Source organism: Stenella coeruleoalba (assembly GCF_951394435.1).
Source record: "Stenella coeruleoalba genome assembly, chromosome: 9".
In the NCBI taxonomy this organism is placed as follows: domain Eukaryota; kingdom Metazoa; phylum Chordata; class Mammalia; order Artiodactyla; family Delphinidae; genus Stenella; species Stenella coeruleoalba.
Genome location: NC_137155.1, coordinates 26720424 through 26738992, shown reverse-complemented (window position 1 = coordinate 26738992; position 18569 = coordinate 26720424). Strand labels below are relative to the sequence as shown.

The 18569-nt window shown below is 34.9% G+C and overlaps 1 protein-coding gene across 13 annotated transcripts in view; it reads left to right on the top strand.

The window, feature by feature from the left end:
* Nucleotides 1–18569, top strand: part of SEMA3A (semaphorin 3A) — an 859827-nt gene that overhangs the window by 535863 nt on the left and 305395 nt on the right. The gene's annotated exons all lie outside the window — the stretch shown is intronic.

The following is an 18569-nucleotide window of genomic DNA, read 5'->3' as shown; positions in this document are numbered from 1 at the left end:
AGCACTTGATGTCTACAATATTTTATATTTATTATTTCAATATCTTATGCATACGAACAAAATGCTGCGTTCCTACCGGGACCAAACTTCACTAAATGTACTGCTGTGCCTCTGCAGGGCAGAATTTCCCCAGACGGACCATCAGGTGATTTAGAAAATACAGAAAAATGTATTATTTTAAAAATGTTTTACTTCTTGATTTAGTGTAATGTAAGTAAATCTAAGAGAAAATAGAAAAATCTACTCTGCCTACTACAAGTGTTCAGGGAATGAGACAGCATTATGGTATTATTGTATATATCTTTCTGTGATTGAAATATTTCTCAAGGCTTTTAGGTGTTCCTGGCTTACTTCTAAATTATCATTTATGTGAAAATTCCCCCATTAATTTATATCATATTTATTGACAAAAAGTCCCTTTTTTGGTCAATGCGCAAAAATTTCATACTTGTGAATTTGTCTATGAAATTTTACCACACAGAATATAAAACCCTATGAAGTAAATACTGTTTTCCTTGTGTTTTTTTAATGAGAACAATACATACAGAGAGGTTCAATGAGTAGCAAAAGTCAAACGCCCAGAAGCAGGTGGGTTTGGGGTGTAAAACATGTTTAAGAGCATTTCTGTTTTGCAAGAGTATTCACCAGGAACATGGCTTTTACACAGACGAATAAATGTATGCAAGAAAAGTTTTGTTCTTGACCAATGAATGTGTCAACAATAAAGGAGAATAGATTAATTAAACTGAAGAAAATGTTGTATGATTAAGAAATTCCATGTTGCCCTGACTGTTGTCTTTGGTCAGACCAAATCTTTAGGTCAGCAAATGAGGTATGGAAACCCTACAAAGTTACTGAGATAACCTGAAAAAAAAGTAGAACAACTCTAAAAGCAATTCCACCTTAAACACTTGTCATTTTGCTAAGTCTAAAACGATATTCTTCATTAAATTAATTCTTTGTTACTCAATGCCTACTGGGAAGGGATTTGATAATATCAAAAGCCACAGAGGCTGTCCTAAGGAAAAAGCTGACCCTTGGTTCAGACTCGTGGGAAGAATCTGAGGTGGTACTGGGAAGGGAAAGCACCTAGAACAGCAAAGATGACTAAATGTTTGTGAAATATAAATCTGTGTTTGTACAAAGCATTCTTTTGCATTTAAACAGAACTTGGAGGCATTTCAAGAAAATGGATGAAAATACAAACATCAACTGAGTTTTGAAAGAAAATTAGAAGGGAAAAACTGGAAGGAAAATTTGTCTCTCAGACAAGTTCTTTGCAATTGAATGTAGTTTCCCTAGGTGCTGGGGTTAAAATGAAGAAAAGTGCATGTCAACAGTAGGGCACTAGAGAATGGACTTGAGGATACGGGGAGCGGGAAGGGTAAGCTGGGACAAAGTGAGAGAGTGGCATGGACATCTATACACTACCAAACGTAAAATAGATAGCTAGTGGGAAGCAGCCGCGTAGCACAGGGAGATCAGCTCGGTGCTTTGTGACCACCTAGAGGAGTGCGATAGTGAGGGTGGGAGGGAGGGAGATGCAAGAGGGAAGAGATATGGGAACATATGTATATGTATAACTGATTCACTTTGTTATAAAGCAGTAACTAGCACACCATTGTAAAGCAATTATACTCCAATAAAGATGTTTAAAAAAAAAGAGTAGGGCAATTAAGAAAGAAGGGACATGGCTCTTACTTGCAAAGGGATAACTGGTCTCTACAAGCTTGTTATTTTTGTTGTTCAAATCTTCTGTGTCTTACTGATTTGTGTGTGTGTGTATGTATGTGTCTGAATGAACACTATTTCACTGAGAGATGTGTTCAAATCTGTTATTCTGACTACGGATTTTTACATTTCTGTTTGGAAAACTGGATATTTTTGTTTTCTATATTTTGAAACTGTGCTTTTAGTTGCAGGCATCTTAAAAATACTATATTTATTGAACTATTTTCTTATATCCGTGGAACCTCTTAAGTGATGATTTTTACTATTTTGTCAAATATTAATAAACTATACCAGCTTTCTTTTAATTAGTATTTAATGATATCTTTAAATACATATGTGTGTGTATATATATATATATATATATATATATATATATATATACACACACACACACATCCTTTTGTTTTCAACGCTTTTCTTTCTCTTTGTCTTTCTTCTCTAGTAAGAACCAAGGCTAAGAATTCCATTATATCCCCTGTGGGGAGGGTATTTTTCTATTTTCCAAGGTGAGAGGGTCACTTTTCAGGCTTTGAAGTGATTTTCTACCCAGCTTGGCCTTGGCTTTGTCTCCTCTCCACTACACTCCCCCATGAAAGTGCATGCTTCTGCTTAGCAAGGATAGACTGATGTCCTCAGGGTGCTAATTTATCTCACAGGATTCAGACTTTCCAGTCCTTTCTGGACTCAGAAGTTTTCTCATTCTTCCCAGGACATTTTTTTGTAGCTATGCAACACTGGAAACTTTCCTATAGATAACTGGTATGACATGTCAGTTAACATTTAAATAGTGTAATAGGACTCTTTTAAAAAACTAAATGGGGAAGATGCAATCTCAACCTATCTCAGAGTTTTAGGATTCTGGTACCACTTTGTTTATATTTCTACTCCCAGATAAATGATCCTATAAAAGCTTCTCTTCTGATTGTCTTCCTTTTGATGGTGACTCATGGTCTCTTTGTCTAAACTCATGGATTCTTATTCCTGGTCTACATTATATATTATTATGAGATTATGATCTATCTCCTTCTTTTTCCTATACTCATACCCTGTGGGTAGACACATAGTTATCTGCTGTTTACTATGATCTAGACCTGTGCTTAGAACTGAGGTATGAAGGCAACTAAGACACATTTCCTGTGGTCACGAAGGCCAAAGGATAATTTGGAAAATAATGTGTATAAATGAATCATTTCAGTACAGTGAGGTATGTACAAATAAATATATGTTGCATGCACCAGAGTTGCTGTGATGATTCACTCTCTCTGTAAGATTCAGGAATGGCCTCAGAGAAGAAGTTCTGGGTGAAGAGATTTTTAAAGTATAATTAGGACTTCCCAGACAGAAAAAAAGCAGCATAGCAATCCAGTCAGCGGATTAGATTGTGCATATATATTTCACTGTGATACTCTAAGATTTGGGGTAAATTGTAAATACATTGGGATAACCAGGAGAGACCACTAACAGAGAGATAATGGAAAATAAAATTAGAAACACTGACAAGTAGCTTGATTATTAAAAGCCTTTTTTAGAACGCTAAGGAAAGAGAAGGCTTTGAAAGGCTTTATGTAGGCGAATAATATTAAAGAGTTTTGTTTTTAATTAGATAACTGTATAATCAAGTCTATAAGTTTTGAGATTATTGTAAAAGTATAAGCAAAAGATGGTGAGGCACCAAACCAAGCCAGTGGTAGCAGGGATAGGAGCAGAACCAGGCAAGGCAAGGTTAGACTGTGAAATCAGAAGAATATGGTGATTGACTAGGTAAAAAATACTGCAAGATGCAAGAGCTAAGATAACCAAAACGACATGGTTGACTTTGAGATTTCAGGATTATTATGTGCATTAGAGAAAAGTACAAATGAAAGAGAAGTGATTTTTAACTTTGTCTATGTTGAAGTTGAGTTTGATACAGGATATCTATGGGGCTATGTCTCCAAATCAAATAGAAATTTGAGTTTGGGGGTTTGAAGAGAGTCTTAGGTCAAAGATACATTGATTTGGAAACTATCAGAGTATACGTAATTGTTGAAGCTATGATCATGATAGCTTATCAATAATGAGGTAATGAGGGGAAATGTCATTTAAAAAATGGTTAGGCTAAAAAGAGAGAGACACAGGGATAAAACTTTGATAAAGAATGAGGATATGAGGAGGTGATTGCATCAACAAAGATGATGGAGGTTGTGGGATGGGTTATAGACCTGTGACGTAGGAGAGTTCAGAGGCCTCTATGATGAAAAACAAAGAAGGAGAGGTTTCAAACAGGAATTTCAATTGATCAGGGGTATGAAATGCCAGACATTTGAAATAAGATGATAACTGGATAATTAGGACATTGTGAGTGACCTCCTTAGAGCATTTTGTTCGCTGCGGAGAGCTGAGTAATGAGTGAGGGTGAGATTGGAGATAGTCCCGGTTGACTCCTCTTCTGAGAAGGTTGGCTGTAAAGGGAAATGGAGATTGCTTCATAGCAAAAGGGTAGTGTCTGAGAATGGGGAATTTGTTCTTTATTTACTTATTGCCTTTATTTGTTTATTTTTTCTTTCCATAAAATGAGGAAATTGAGCATGTTTGTTGACTGGAAAGAAAAGAACTAAAGAAAAGTAAGAGGAGGGAGTCACAGCAGAAATAACAGAAAGGAGTTAATGTGACTTCATTCTAATGGCATACTTTAGGGGCTAGAGGTCAGTGATGTTACATTGCAAAATTCAAGGTAAAATTTTATTATTTTGTCTCCATGCTACAAGAAACCTTCAATTAAGGACTAAGTGATATAATCCTAGAAACATAGGACTTGAAGATACTAAAAAATTACAGTAGCCACAAAAATTTGTTATATGGTAGTCACCAGAATTAAGAAATATTTTCTGAGGATTTATCTGGGAAACCATATTCTACTGAATATGTACATGTTGTACTTAACCAGCAATCCAAGATTAAATTGGATTGATAACAAAACTGGAAAGAAAAAGAGTATGTTATATCTATGAGACTCTAGTAACTGCTGTTTCACTAATTCTATGTATAAAAGAAAATTATTCATAAGGAGTACTTTTTGTGAATTACATTTGTGATTTTTGTAATATTAAACTTTAAAAATGCTTTCCAGTTGTCTATGGGCAATAAATGTCTGAATTATTTGGGCTTATTATCAAGTGAAAATGCTACTGCTTTTCACTTTATAAAAATACAATACCTTTTTTTGCCAAATTTAACCCATAAGTTTAAAGCAACTTTGTAACTTGGTAAACATGGGTTGGACCAGCCGTCTTTAGTGTGAGTCCCTATGGTGCTAGTTACAAGTGACCAAAAAAACCCCAAAATGTGATATGAAAGAGAATTCTAAAAATGTCAAAAGTAAGTTATGTACAACACAGGTACTATAGTGTTAAGAGTCAGGGTACTGGGCTTCCCTGGTGGCGCAGTGGTTGAGAGTCTGCCTGCCGATGCAGGGGACGCAGGTTCGTGCCCCGGTCCGGGAAGATCCCATATGCCGCGGAGCGGCTGGGCCCGTGAGCCATGGCCGCTGAGCCTGCGCGTCCAGAGCCTGTGCTCCGCAACGGGAGAGGCCACAACAGTGAGAGGCCCGCGTACCGCAAAAAAAAAAAAAAAAGAGTCAGGGTACTGGAAGAAACAGCTGGCACACTCAAAGTGGGTAACTTGAAGAAAGTTTAATAAAGGGACAGTTTTCAAAGGTGTGGGCAGGGTGTAGGGAAACCATAAAGGATAGTGCTGTTATTTCAGGCCTTTGATAGAAGATTCCATTACCAACCAAAGGACTGAAAGGAGGGAGGAAGGTAGGAGAACTCGGAAAAAGAGACAGGAAGTATGCAGCCAGCCCTGCGAAATCCTTCACGGAGAAAGCCAGAGAAATAAACATGAGCCTTTCGTTTCCTTAATCCCTTTTCTCACCCATTCTGTTCTCATGCTGGTAATTCCTATTTGCAAACCGAAGTAAAAGCCAGAGGACACAAGAGCTATTTGATTGAGTTTATACCCGTACTGCTTAAGCTCTCTGGGCACACAGAAGAGAGGATAAACGGAAAGAAGATTTGGAGGAGCAAGTAGATATCTAGCATTTTCACAATTTATATTAATATAAATAATGATGTAGCCTTTTTTAAAAAGGAAGTCACTTTCTTATTAATCCCAGTCAATAAATGCTAAATAAATAATTAAAGACTATCAGGTCTGTGGGGTATGATACTTGTAGCCTATTTGTGGTCCCCAAATCTTGGTCCAGCATCAGTTAAAATTATTTCCATTTTCTCAATAGTGAGACATTCACTTTACATTTCCCAATCCACCCGTCACTTGGGTCTCTTTATTCCCAGATCAACCAGCTCGTTGTACTCAAATGCTAGCCCATTGTACTCTGGTGTCTTCATCACCCCATTATGAAGCACATCTATGCTTACATATCTCTGCATCCCACCAACCCCCGCCATATCTTGCCCTCAGTACAGGTAGAGAAGGTCTTATCAAAGTATTAAAGTGGCATTTAACTGAGGTTTTTCTCTGTGTCTCATTATCTGTTCCCTTTTCGTAGCAATTCCATATGAGCTTTCAACCACCATCCCTCCTACACGTCACCTACTAGCCCCCAGCAGCTGAGAAAGAGGAAATTAGTCAGAGATGAGAATTTCAAGCCGGAAGAAGGGCAAGTTTCTATTGCAGTATGGTGGTGGAATTACTTTGTAGAAGCATGGTCTTTCCATTCCATTCCAATCATACCACACAGGTGGTTCTACTTGTTAAAGAAATAACCTACTCCCCTAGGCATCAGGCCTTTAAATACCTTTAAATAGAAAGTGAGTATGCTTACTCGGAGTTATTGGAAAAACACTCATGACTATAGGAGTCCTGTTTTCAACAGTAAAATTAATTTAATAATGAAGTGGCTTTGATTTACCAGAGTTCAATCAAATAATTTGAGGGAATGAATACAATGACTTTTCCATTCAGCTGTTTTATTAAAATTAATTTTCTTTTTTAACTATCAAACAAGACACACTTATTGAAAGCAAAAATATATTTTTAGTTTTGCTGTTGTTTCAAGAAAGGAGGTAGCAAATAAATGATGGCGTGTCCAAGTTAGGATCACAAATCTTGCTTGCTTTGAGATTGAAAATACCCTGGTGGGGGCTTCCCTGGTGGGGGCTTCCCTGGTGGCACAGTGGTTGAGAGTCTGCCTGCCGATGCAGGGGACGCGGGTTCGTGCCCCGGTCCAGGAGGATCCCACATGCTGCGGAGCAGCTGGGCCCGTGAGCCATGGCCAGTGAGCCTGCGCATCCGGAGCCTGTGCTCCGCAACGGGAGAGGCCACAACAGTGAGAGGCCTGCGTACCGCCAAAAAAGAAAAAAAAAAAAAGAAAATACCCTGGTGGTGCAATGATATTGGATGAAGATTTTAATCTCTCTTGAGAAAGACTTTGTGCAGCAATCACTTGTATTTTCTTCTGTGCTGTTGAATCTTCTCCTTAAAAAAACAACATCTGAATGGAGAAAGCTTCTTTTTTTTTTTTTTACCAAGGACTGTCTAAATTGTAACCAATGCAGTTCATTTTAAAGCACTCATCTGTCATTCACAGATTAACCTTATACAGGATAGCTGCTCTCATTTCCATTGCCCTTCTGTCCTAGGAAGAATAAAACTTGAGCATTAAACAAATAATGAGTTGAATCTGTGAGGCATATATAATGCAAAGAGGATTTTAATGACATTTCTATAATTATAGGCATTGATAACTGACTATAAATCTTTATTTCCCAAATGCCACAGCATTAGGAATAGAATGATTTGTAATTTGTACTAGATGTTTTTAAGAACCTTATGCCCAAATCACCTTGCTTTCTTTTAGCTTCAAATATGGGTTACTGTGGAGAGAGTATCAGATATTTATTATAGTACATAGCTATAAATATACTATGCAGAACGATTGTAAGTGTTTGAGTCTTTGCTTTTTAATTGGAAAATGATATCGCCACCATGATATTGACTGTAAATCTTAGCTCAACCCTGGGGTGGTACTTTAAAAATCACACTTATTTTAAATAATAATAATATATCAAAAAATCTTGGTTACTCTAGTGGGCAACAAGCTACACTGAAAAAGTTAGAGATGTGATTTTTACTGCATGAATACTTATTCTTGTAAGCTATGTCTTGGAACTTTATCGTAGACAAATTTTTAAAGTGCTTCAAAAATTCTATGGAACGTTTGCAAGTCTGAGTTCTCCCAGCCCCTGTTTTCGGTATAGCTTTATGGGCTCAGCTTGTACGTTTAAAGACATTTTCCTTAAAGACTTTCTTATAGGGAAGTCCTTGGCAAAATGTGTGATTTCTGACACCTTTCCTGTTCCCAACAGCACCATTCTGAGTTTATGTTCCCTGTCCTGAATCCTGTCCTCTAGGGATAGAGACAACAGAATGTTTCATTCAATGGTTAATTTCTAATTTGCTACCCTTTGAATACTGAATATTCTTAAATATTTGGAGAGATATCGTTTCACCCTTAGACTTACTTCAAGGTGATTTATTATATTTCCAAATGCTCTTGTGCAACTAAAATCTACCTTATATGCAATATGTATATTGAAATTGAATAAGAAGATACACTTTTATACGGCTTTCAGTTGTGCTCTCAGGGGAAATTTACCACGTAGCCAACTAATAAATAATATTGCTTAAACTTGGCATCCATGGCTGTTTAAGTGCTTCTCAGAAATTAGCCCATTAATCTTCATGCGGCTGCTTGTAAAGCAGACAGCAAGTTATCTTATTCTTCCCACTTTCCTCTGTTATCCCACTTCAGCTGCCTAGAATTCTATACTGTTGGGCCTACATCGTGAGAGGCAGGTTCCTTGCGTGCTTCTCTGCAGAGTAAAGCACACACGGCATGAGTGTCTGTCCTCCCTTCCGTGAGATGATACAGGAAGTTCACGCCTGGCCCTTCAAGTTCTGTTTGGAGGGTGATGCACATGATTGGTGCAGGCAAACACACTGAATAAGTTGCGTGATCTCTGAGTCCTTGAAACTGATCTCTCTAGTTTGTAAACAGGGCTTCACTTCTCTTAAAGGAAACCCTGACACCTCTTCTTCACTTCTCTTAAAGGAAACCCTGACACCAAACACACTGAATAAGTTGCGTGATCTCTGAGTCCTTGAAACTGATCTCTCTAGTTTGTAAACAGAGCTTCACTTCTCTTAAAGGAAACCCTGACACCTCTTCTGTGTTCATTCAGTCTTTTCTGATAGTGAAAGGGATAGTCCGTTAAAAGTAGAACAACAAAACGCAAAGACCTGCTTCGTTACTTTCTTACGGGTCACTCAAAAATGAACTGGCTCTTTCCAAATAGATAAAGTTGTCTGGAGATTTTTTATTTCTTACTACCACTTTCAATGTATTCTTCTAGTTTCTCAGAAGAAAAGCCTGTGTCATATCGAGATCAAGCACAATGTGCGAAATATGATAAAGTGTTTAATTAAATAATTATGTGTTTTACACATTGTACAGAGCTATCAGCTCAAACCCAGATCTCCTGATCATGGCTTATCTCTCCTCACAATATGTATGTTGCTTTTCAAGAATTACATTAAATCTGAAACTGAGAATGATAAGGTATAAAATGAGAAGTCACTGATTGTAAATCAGTGACTATAAATCAGAGAAAATAATTTGAACTTTTCCATGAAGCACAATAAATACTATTTTTAAATATTTCCTTTTAGGCCTACAAGACACTCATTCTCAATCTATACTTCCGGATTCTTCTCTTCTCCAACTTTCTTCCTTCTAATGACTTATAGTTCCGGTACATATACCTGAGTAGAATATAAAGCAGGCTCATTTATTTTCATAATAGGAATTGGACTATTACCTTATTACATGCAGTATTGATGGCTCACAATCCCCAAACATTCACAGATTCAAGGGGAAACCAATGACTCAATTAACTTCTACTTGAGTAGTTACCAGCTGATGGGAAAAGGTCTGTGTATTAAGAGACGCATTATTCAGTTGGAGAGTGACAAATGAGTAAGCATGAAGTCACATCTACTGCCGCATGAGTGATGTGACAACAGATACTATTTATTTCATTAGTGGTACTTGAAAGGGGGCTCAAGGTATCCTAAATCTCTTTTTCTCAATACTTGCAACTACCTAAGATGGAATACATACTACCTAGTATGGAATGGACTTTGTCTTGTTTAATGGACTGTGTAGAGTTCATAATGTATATTTTCATGGGAACGTTTTAGCTCTGTGTCAATGCTCATTCATCATGATGTTGCTTGTTTTTTTAAAACCTAAATAGACCAAAAGATTAAGTAATCTTTTGGTATATTTACCAGACAATTTTTTATAAATAATTAAGTCTGGAGAATTTGAGGGGTTGTAAAAATCACCTAAAATTCCTTTCTGTCATAAAGAGAATACAGTTAATACTGCAAAACTTGAAATTTTAAAATTTTTGTACAATTTACAAAGTAGAAAAATAGCAGTTTGCAGAACCCATGTATTTTGAGTTAAACCGTCAGATAGAAAAAGCAAGAATAATTGGTTTAGGGGCATCACCTCTTACATAGGTCACATTTATGCTTTCCTCTATCTTTTGGTATTAATTAGTCACCTTTAAATTAATGTTGAATAGACATAAAGAACAAAAGGTAAATGTTGTCTTCAAATGAGTGATTGAGTTAAAAATGGGGAAAAGTATAGGAGAAATTACCATCCATTTTGTTATGGTTAACATCTGAACAAATGTACAGTTGTGGTAAACTTTTCTGTTACCTGCGTTTACTTTTTATATATTTCTATTGAAGCCTGTTAAGATATTTCTTGGCTATGGACTTTTATCCACATATCGATCCTTGTTTTTGGCCAGATTTCATTCTTATAATTAGCTTTAGGTATACCTGGACATTTATTTCATTAGAAGAATGTCATACAAGTCTCAAAATTTTCTACTGGTTAACCTTAACTGGGTCTAGTTAAGATAAAATTTTTACTTTATTTCTAATCTAGGGTATGATCTTATCTGCTCTAAAGTTCGTAATATCTGAAATTCTCTAGAGGTCATGTTAACTTTATTATCTTTTTTTCCCCTATTGGTTTCATATGGCAAAGGCTTAACTTTTCACATAGATTTAAAGTGTTCCCCTTCAGAGCCTGTGTTATTTGGTTTTTAAAACCTGTATTCTAATTGGCTATCTCTTACATATGGAAACACACTACATGTTGAGTTGAATTTTGAAACCTAGGTAACTTCAATTTTTGTTTTTGTGACATAATTACATGTAGTCCCATCAAAGGAGTTTATTTTTCTTGAAAATATAAAGGTGCTATGATATTTGGAAACATTAGTAGTACGATTTGAACTCCCTCAGTGGGTTAACCTCTGTGTTAATCAACAAGGGGAGCAGTTTACAGAAGTTAGCTGGACAAGTGTATACACACACAGACACACACACATCCCTATGTATATAAAAATGACAAACCAGTTTTCTTTAATACTCCAAGGGTTTTCTTCCTACCGCACTTCTGAAATCATTGTTTGCTGTGACTATGATAGTTTTCTTATTGTTAGCATTCTATTTTCCCTCCCCTGTCTTTACTTCTCAACGTTAATGAAGGTGCATATCTCTTACCACAATATGCCTGCTTCCTAGGCTGCCAAGCTGAAGGAGTCTGCTGTAAAAAACTTGTTGCGTAATGTATGAAGGTTCTGTTATGATAATATTTATTTTCAGAAACATTTTCAATTTATGTGATGTATAGCTCTGGCATAAGAATCATCTGAAAAATTTATTGAAAACGCAGATGATTATGCCCCACACCTTTGAATCCTGAATCAGAAAGTTTGGAGTGATTTCTACATATTTGTTTTTTGAACAAGTTTCTCCAGTGTTACCAATGCACAGCCAATTTTGAAAATCATTGCCCTAGCACAGGTGTCACTACATGGTAGGTATTATGTGCTTAAAGAATGATTTAGTGGGGAAATGAATGAGGATGAAAATATTAATTTAGAGTCAATAAACCGTTCTATACTAAAACTAAATATAATGCATTTTTTTTAAATGACTGTTACTTATATAAACTTTTTACATTATTCTTTGGAAAAATCTAACCTGTGCTCACAGTTCATATTAAATTTTGAAATAAAAGTAAAACTAATTACTTGTAGGTTGCTTTGTCAGCAATTGTCATTTCCAACCCTTTCAGTTATGCCAAATTGCCAAAGGCAATATGAGATTTTAATTTTTTTCTGACATCCTATCCTGTCTGCTCATTATATTACAACTGATGCATTGTCCTACTTGGATCTATTCTCATGTGTCTGGACACCCATATTTTATTTCGATGTGCATACGAAAAGTCTTGGTAACCTGATTTGCATCTAAGTACTTATTATTGGTGATATGCCCTTCTACTTTATCCATAAGTCTAAGAAGATATGGAAGTATGATGTGATATTCATAGTTAGAAGTTATACTTAGTGTCACAGGTACAAAACTTGAAATCTAACTCCCTTTACCTATCTAAGTTTAATTTTTTTGATCACTTTATCATTGAACTATAAAGAACCTAAGTATCAGAATCAATAACTTACAGTTCTTTTTTCTTGACGTATATCTTGTTGTCTTGAGAAGTTTCTCAGAACAATAAAAATAAATTTTGACAGAAATGACTACACTGTATTAGTAAGTAACACTGTAGTGAATCCTATCATCATGGCAGAGCTTCGTAGCATGGACATGCATGACGAAAGAAGTTCCGTGGCTAGTTCTGTGAGTGCTGTTTTGGGAACTATGGCTAACGTGCTTAGAACTTTCATAGTATCTCTATATACCTTCAACATCCATTCACAAACGCTCTTTATACCACATTAATGACTAGTTTTAGGGCCATTCTACCAGAAATCAGAAAAGACTTCTTATTTCTTGCCAGGCCCTACATAATTAATTTATTTTATTAGGAAGTAGTTGAGAATATAGAATTCTTAGAGGCAAGAAATAGTTACTTAACTATCTTTAGTGAAGGTACTTTTACTTTCCATTGAAGATAATCTTAATCGAATATCACCCTCACTGGTTTTCAGTCTTCTGTTAGTAGTGTGGACCCACTAGTAGAACACAAAGGGAACAAATTATGTAGAGTCAGCCTCTTTGAGTGGAGCATTGAGTACTTTGTGGGTCCTATAGCTACACCAACATTTTTGTAAATAGTTCTTTTGTAAGTAAATCCTATCTTATTTTGAATATGTCATTAATTGTTGGGATCGTAAGACAGGGAGGCATGACAAACATCACTGAAGATAGGTGGGTGCAGAGTAATATGATAGAGAGGTTAAATACAGAATATAGTATTTCTTCACCACTTAAAATAGAGTTGGTTCTTCTGTCATGAAAACTTAAAGGAATAAGTCATAGGAAAGTGAGATCATACCTAAAGTGGCAATTGTATTACTCTATACTGTTTGAATCCCTAAACATCACCAATGCTTCATTTCTTTTTCATTTTGCCTTATTTCTTTTTAAGAACTTAAATAATTCATCTCCATGATTTACTGAAGGCCAGATGATTAGTATAAATTCAAATTGAATGATTTCATTAAGGCCACAAAATAATTCGTAGATTTGGGGTTTTTGATATTCAATTGGATATTTCTAAAAATATCTAGAAATTATATAGTCTCAAGTTTATAAAATGTTAAATGACTTCCTCTCCTTAAAGTTAAGTAGTTTTTCCTAGACTACTTTGTCTCTAGTATGCATCATTTTGAATTGGAAAGCAAGAGAACTATTGATTACTTAATAGTAATCCTTAACTCATTTGAATGCAGAAGGCATGATCATATAATCCCATACAAATTTTACCAGGTCTAAGTATACTAATTCTCTTTATTTAGGTTTTGAGATGGAAGTAATAGATACAACTTAGTTGTTGGAACACAACTCTTCTTTTATGATAAAGCATCTTAAATTTTCTACTCAATATTAGAAAATCTCAGTGAGGAACAAAAATCTTCAATCTGCAGATCTAGGAGTCATACCATAAATATTTCAAATTATGAGGACTTTGAATGGAAATAATGTAAAAATAGGCCTTAAGAACTATAAGATGATCCTCAAGTAGGGCAAGATGGCAAGTAACAATATATCAGTTATCTTAGGCTTAAAAATGCTTCTGTAATACACAATCCCAAATCTCAAAAGATTTATTTCTTGCTCACTTTATACCTTTACGTGAGCTGCCTCTGTCTCTGATCCAAGTCTTCAACTTGGGTTACAAGTTGAAGTAGCAACCTCCTCTGAGACATGGTAGAAAGAAAGAGACACGGTAGGACCATAGGATGGTCCTGAAAGCTGCTGTTCAGAGGTTGCAGCAGTATTGTTCATTTTTCATTGTCAAAACAAATCGTATGACTAAGTCTAAGGTCAACTGTAATTCTCCCGAAGGAAGACGCAGCTAATAGTTAAAAACCATGTTTCAGTTTACTTTCTGAAAATATTTTTTCCTGATGGTATTCTGAAATACACAGTTTATCTATATCTCTGTCATAAAAATACAACATTTCAGAAAGATTTTTCTCAAGTAAAAATGATATTATACATTAAATGACACCTGGACATTTTTATATAAAAATAAATGCAATAAATTAATATTGTGTGAGAAAAATGTTTTTTCCTAACCTGATGCAGGAAAAAAAATCTTTGTTGTATTTTGCAGCTTCATAAATATATGTACAACTATCTGAGCTTATTTAATGAACTGTTTATCTCAATTTATTAACACTCTGAGATAAAGCAGAAATCTCATATATTGCTCCTCTGAAATGTACAGTTATTACTATAGCATGACACAAACATCAATGATAATAATAATATGCATACATGGAGATAGCAACTTTAATAAAAATATATAAATATTTTATATATTTAAATCTCAGATTTGGGATTAAGGTAAATTTGCCTGTAAATGTCATGTTTCTATTTTAGAGATAAAAGCATAATCTTATATTAGTTTATAGAAAATATTTTTCATTATTAACATTTCTCTAAGATTAAATTTAAATTCCTTTTTGAGATCACTCCTTCATGAAAATTTACTGTATAAAAATCCCTCTTTCTTCAGTTTCCATCATCATTAAATAAATATTCATCATCATTCAAATATTCCTTTATTATTAACCAGTATAGGGCTATAAAATCTTCAGAAATTTTCAAAAGTTCTGTATAAAAATAATTTTTAAAATATTTTAGTATTTTTAATTTTAGGCTATTTTCATAGCCCATATGAATGGGAAATATATTGAAGTTATATATTAAATAATAGTAACTGACTATTAGCAAGAATGGAAATTAGAAGCTCCATTCAAAATCATAAAATTAGTGTGAATTTATTCATAAATCTATTCTTACTGGCAAGAAGAATGAATGCTTAAAAAAGATAAAAGGCAGATCTAAGCTCCCAGGGGAAGATATTTAAAAAGAGAGATTTTAAACCTTGCCTTGTTTAATTTCTTCCCTATTCCCTCTCTCCTTCCCTTCTCTGTTTCCCTCCTTGGCATGTCCCCTGCCTCATCTTTTTAAAAAGTATTGCGTTTAAACACTGTAGCACATGGTAGAACTAGCAAGCAATATTATTATAACATAAAATTTAGAATGGAAGCTAAATTTCTTACATACTTGAAATTTTTACAAGTGTGTTCATTACCATAAAAATAGTCATGCAATTTAGAAATGATAACTTTGTTCCCATTTAATGATAGGAGACAAAGCACATCTCAACACTTCATCAATATATATTTGACGGTTCACTTTTTATTGCTAATTTCTCCTTATCCAGATATATTTTGGTATTTTAAAATTATTAGAGAGGAGAAAATTATAGTACAAATAAATTAATTTTTACTTGAAATATTTATGAATGAAATGTAAATTCTCCTGAGTCTATCAAAGAGAAGCCTTCGTTTCACTACATTGAATATTGGTTTCAGGAGGATACGGAATACACACTGAAAACACATTACAGCTGTGCCAATCTTTTTGCAATTATTTTGAATAGTTGGCTATTTGCCCCATTTGACAGTTTGTGAACATGGTGAATAATTTAGCATTCATGCTGCTGCTGTTTTGGCACAATTAACACGAATCGCATATCCACTGCTATTCAAACTGATTGCAGTATGGGGGGAAAGAGAATCACTGCCTTAATGTTCAGTTCTTTGTACTCTGTTTTTCCAAACATGACAATGCCAAATAAAACACAATGAAGACCACTTTGTGTGATGACCTAAAAGCCTCCAAGTACATCCCTTTTTATTAAATTCCTGATACCAATTTAGAGCTGGTATCTAACTTTAGAATTTTCTTGGAGAGTCTGTCAACTGGACGTCCATGTATTCCAAGCATGTGCAAAATATTTAGGGACCTCTGTGCAAAGCCAAAGACTGCCATGTCATTACGTGTATTATCGTCCATTTGTCATTCTGCCTAACATGACTCAGAGGCAATGGCTATTACACTATTTCTTATTTATTCTCTGTGGCATAATTTGAGTTTAGTCTTCTGTTGTGCTGTTTTCATCTGACAAAAAAATGTCAGTTTAATTTAAACTTGAGAAGGGGTCAGAGTTTGAAAAAATATTTTAAAAATATATTTACCATAGATTCTTAAATCCTTAATACAACAAGCTACTTTTCTAACTGCTCTTATGTCTATAAGAAAACCTGAAAGTGAGATTATCTTTTACTACCAGAGTCACTTTTAAATAAAGGACAAAAAGGATCATCATCAGTAAGTATTTGCTCAATGAATATTAGTGTTTAATAGTTTAAAGTTTAGGTTTAAAGTAGCAGTAGTAATAATAGGTTTAAAGTAGTAGTAGTTTAAATTAGTAGTAGGTTTAAAGTAACAGTAGTAATAATAGGTTTAAAGTAGTAGTAGTTTAAATTAGTAGTAGGTTTAAAGTAGTAGTAGTAATAATAATATATTTTTAAAAAACTGACACCACAGTCTTATCAGCCCTATTATAAAATATTGTATGTTTTCTATATGGCATAGAAAAAATATATTTCTTTCAGAGTGAATGAAAAAACTGAGTCCATTAGCTTTTCATAGCTATACTTCCAGATGTGTTATGAATTCATTCATTCAATAACTAATTAGTAACACTTACCATGTACTAGGTATTATTCTAGGTGCTGGGGATATAGACTAAAACAGACTAGGCATGGGGAATATTTTCTAAAAGGGAGAAGACAATCAAAATCCGTATAATTAAAATATATTATATGTCAGATGGTGACAAGCACACCTGGCTTACTGTGGACAGTCAAGAAGCAATCCGTGTTATTACTGTGTAATCAATCAGAATATTTATTATCAGGTACAATAAGAAACTTAAATGTCACAAAACCCACAATGCTCATATTTTCATGACAGTCACATTCCCTCCTTGTAAGCATACTGCTTGGAGCCAGAAAAAGGGAAAGAAGTTTGTTGTTGAAGAACATCATGTTGCGGGCATAGCTGGATGCGTCTCTTTTCATGATGGTGTTGGGACAATCTCCCCTTTTCAAAAAATGAAAATCCAGGGGAAATGCAAGTGCTGTGCACTGCCACGAGTTGGCTTGGGGTCTTTTCTCTTGCTGCCTTCATGGCCGTTCTACCTCCTTGTGATGTGCACCTTCTTATGCTCACTCTGCTAATAGTATCAGGCAGGTTCAATTCAAGCTTTTTTTGTTCTGGGAATTAGGTGATATTTGAATGGTAATTCTGCGTCACAAGTCCAGGGCACTGTGTTGATTTAATGTTGACTTCGTAAGAGACAGGTTTATTTTCCCAACTTCTCACATTCTTACTAGGGTTCTTACCCTTGCTACCTTATGCCATCAGTAGAAATGTTATCACCAATTCTATAATCATTTGACTATCCAGAAAGTGAAATATTTAAATTCCAGAGCAGTGCCTCATTATTCTTCAGTTTTCAACCTACATGTCTGCCTCATTCCTTCCTTCCTTCTTTCATGCATTTTAGCAAAACCAGCCTTTTTTGAGAGCCTAGTGCTCACTGCTTAGGTTATAAGGCAAATAAGGTATAATTCCTCTCTGTGAAGAGAGGAAGGAAGCTGAACTTTAAAGAAATCATTACAATGTATTTTGAGATTCCATTAAAATCGTTAAGAACACAGTGCGTCAGGAATCCAAAAAAGGGCACTGATAACTGTCTAGAGTTTTATGGAAGTGTTCAAAGAAAAAGTGGCATTTGAGATGGGTCATGAGGATGGGAAGGGATTTATCTTATAAAGTATATTTGGGGATTTCTTGTAAAAAATAAAAATAAAAAAGCAGGTTTTGCTAGTTCTCATATCAAATCCCCTTCTACAATTCTCATGCCTACACTCAAACTGTAAACATTCCATAAATGCTCTTCCTTGTTTCATTATTTGTATTCCTTTATTTGTACCTGCCACTCTTCACACTGTTCTTAGGAAGTTCTGCTGAAGGAAAATGAGGCAGAAGGGCAGCACACCAAAAGGATTCTATTAGAAGAGAAGTTCTTAGGAAGTGCTGTTGAAGGAAAATGAGGCAGAAGGGCAGCACACCAAAAGTATTCTATTAGAAGAGAATGTCATAAAATTGGTTAGAATTAGGTTACAGTCTCAAGTGGTTCTAAGTGTAGTTAAATGTCCTGTAAGAAAAATCACCATGGCTATTTGTACTAGGCTTAAGTATTATATAATTAAAAATAAGAGAAGTGTAGTAAATTAATAATGTTCTTCAAGCCAGAATTAAATTCTGTTGTATTGCTTTTCTTGAAATTAAGT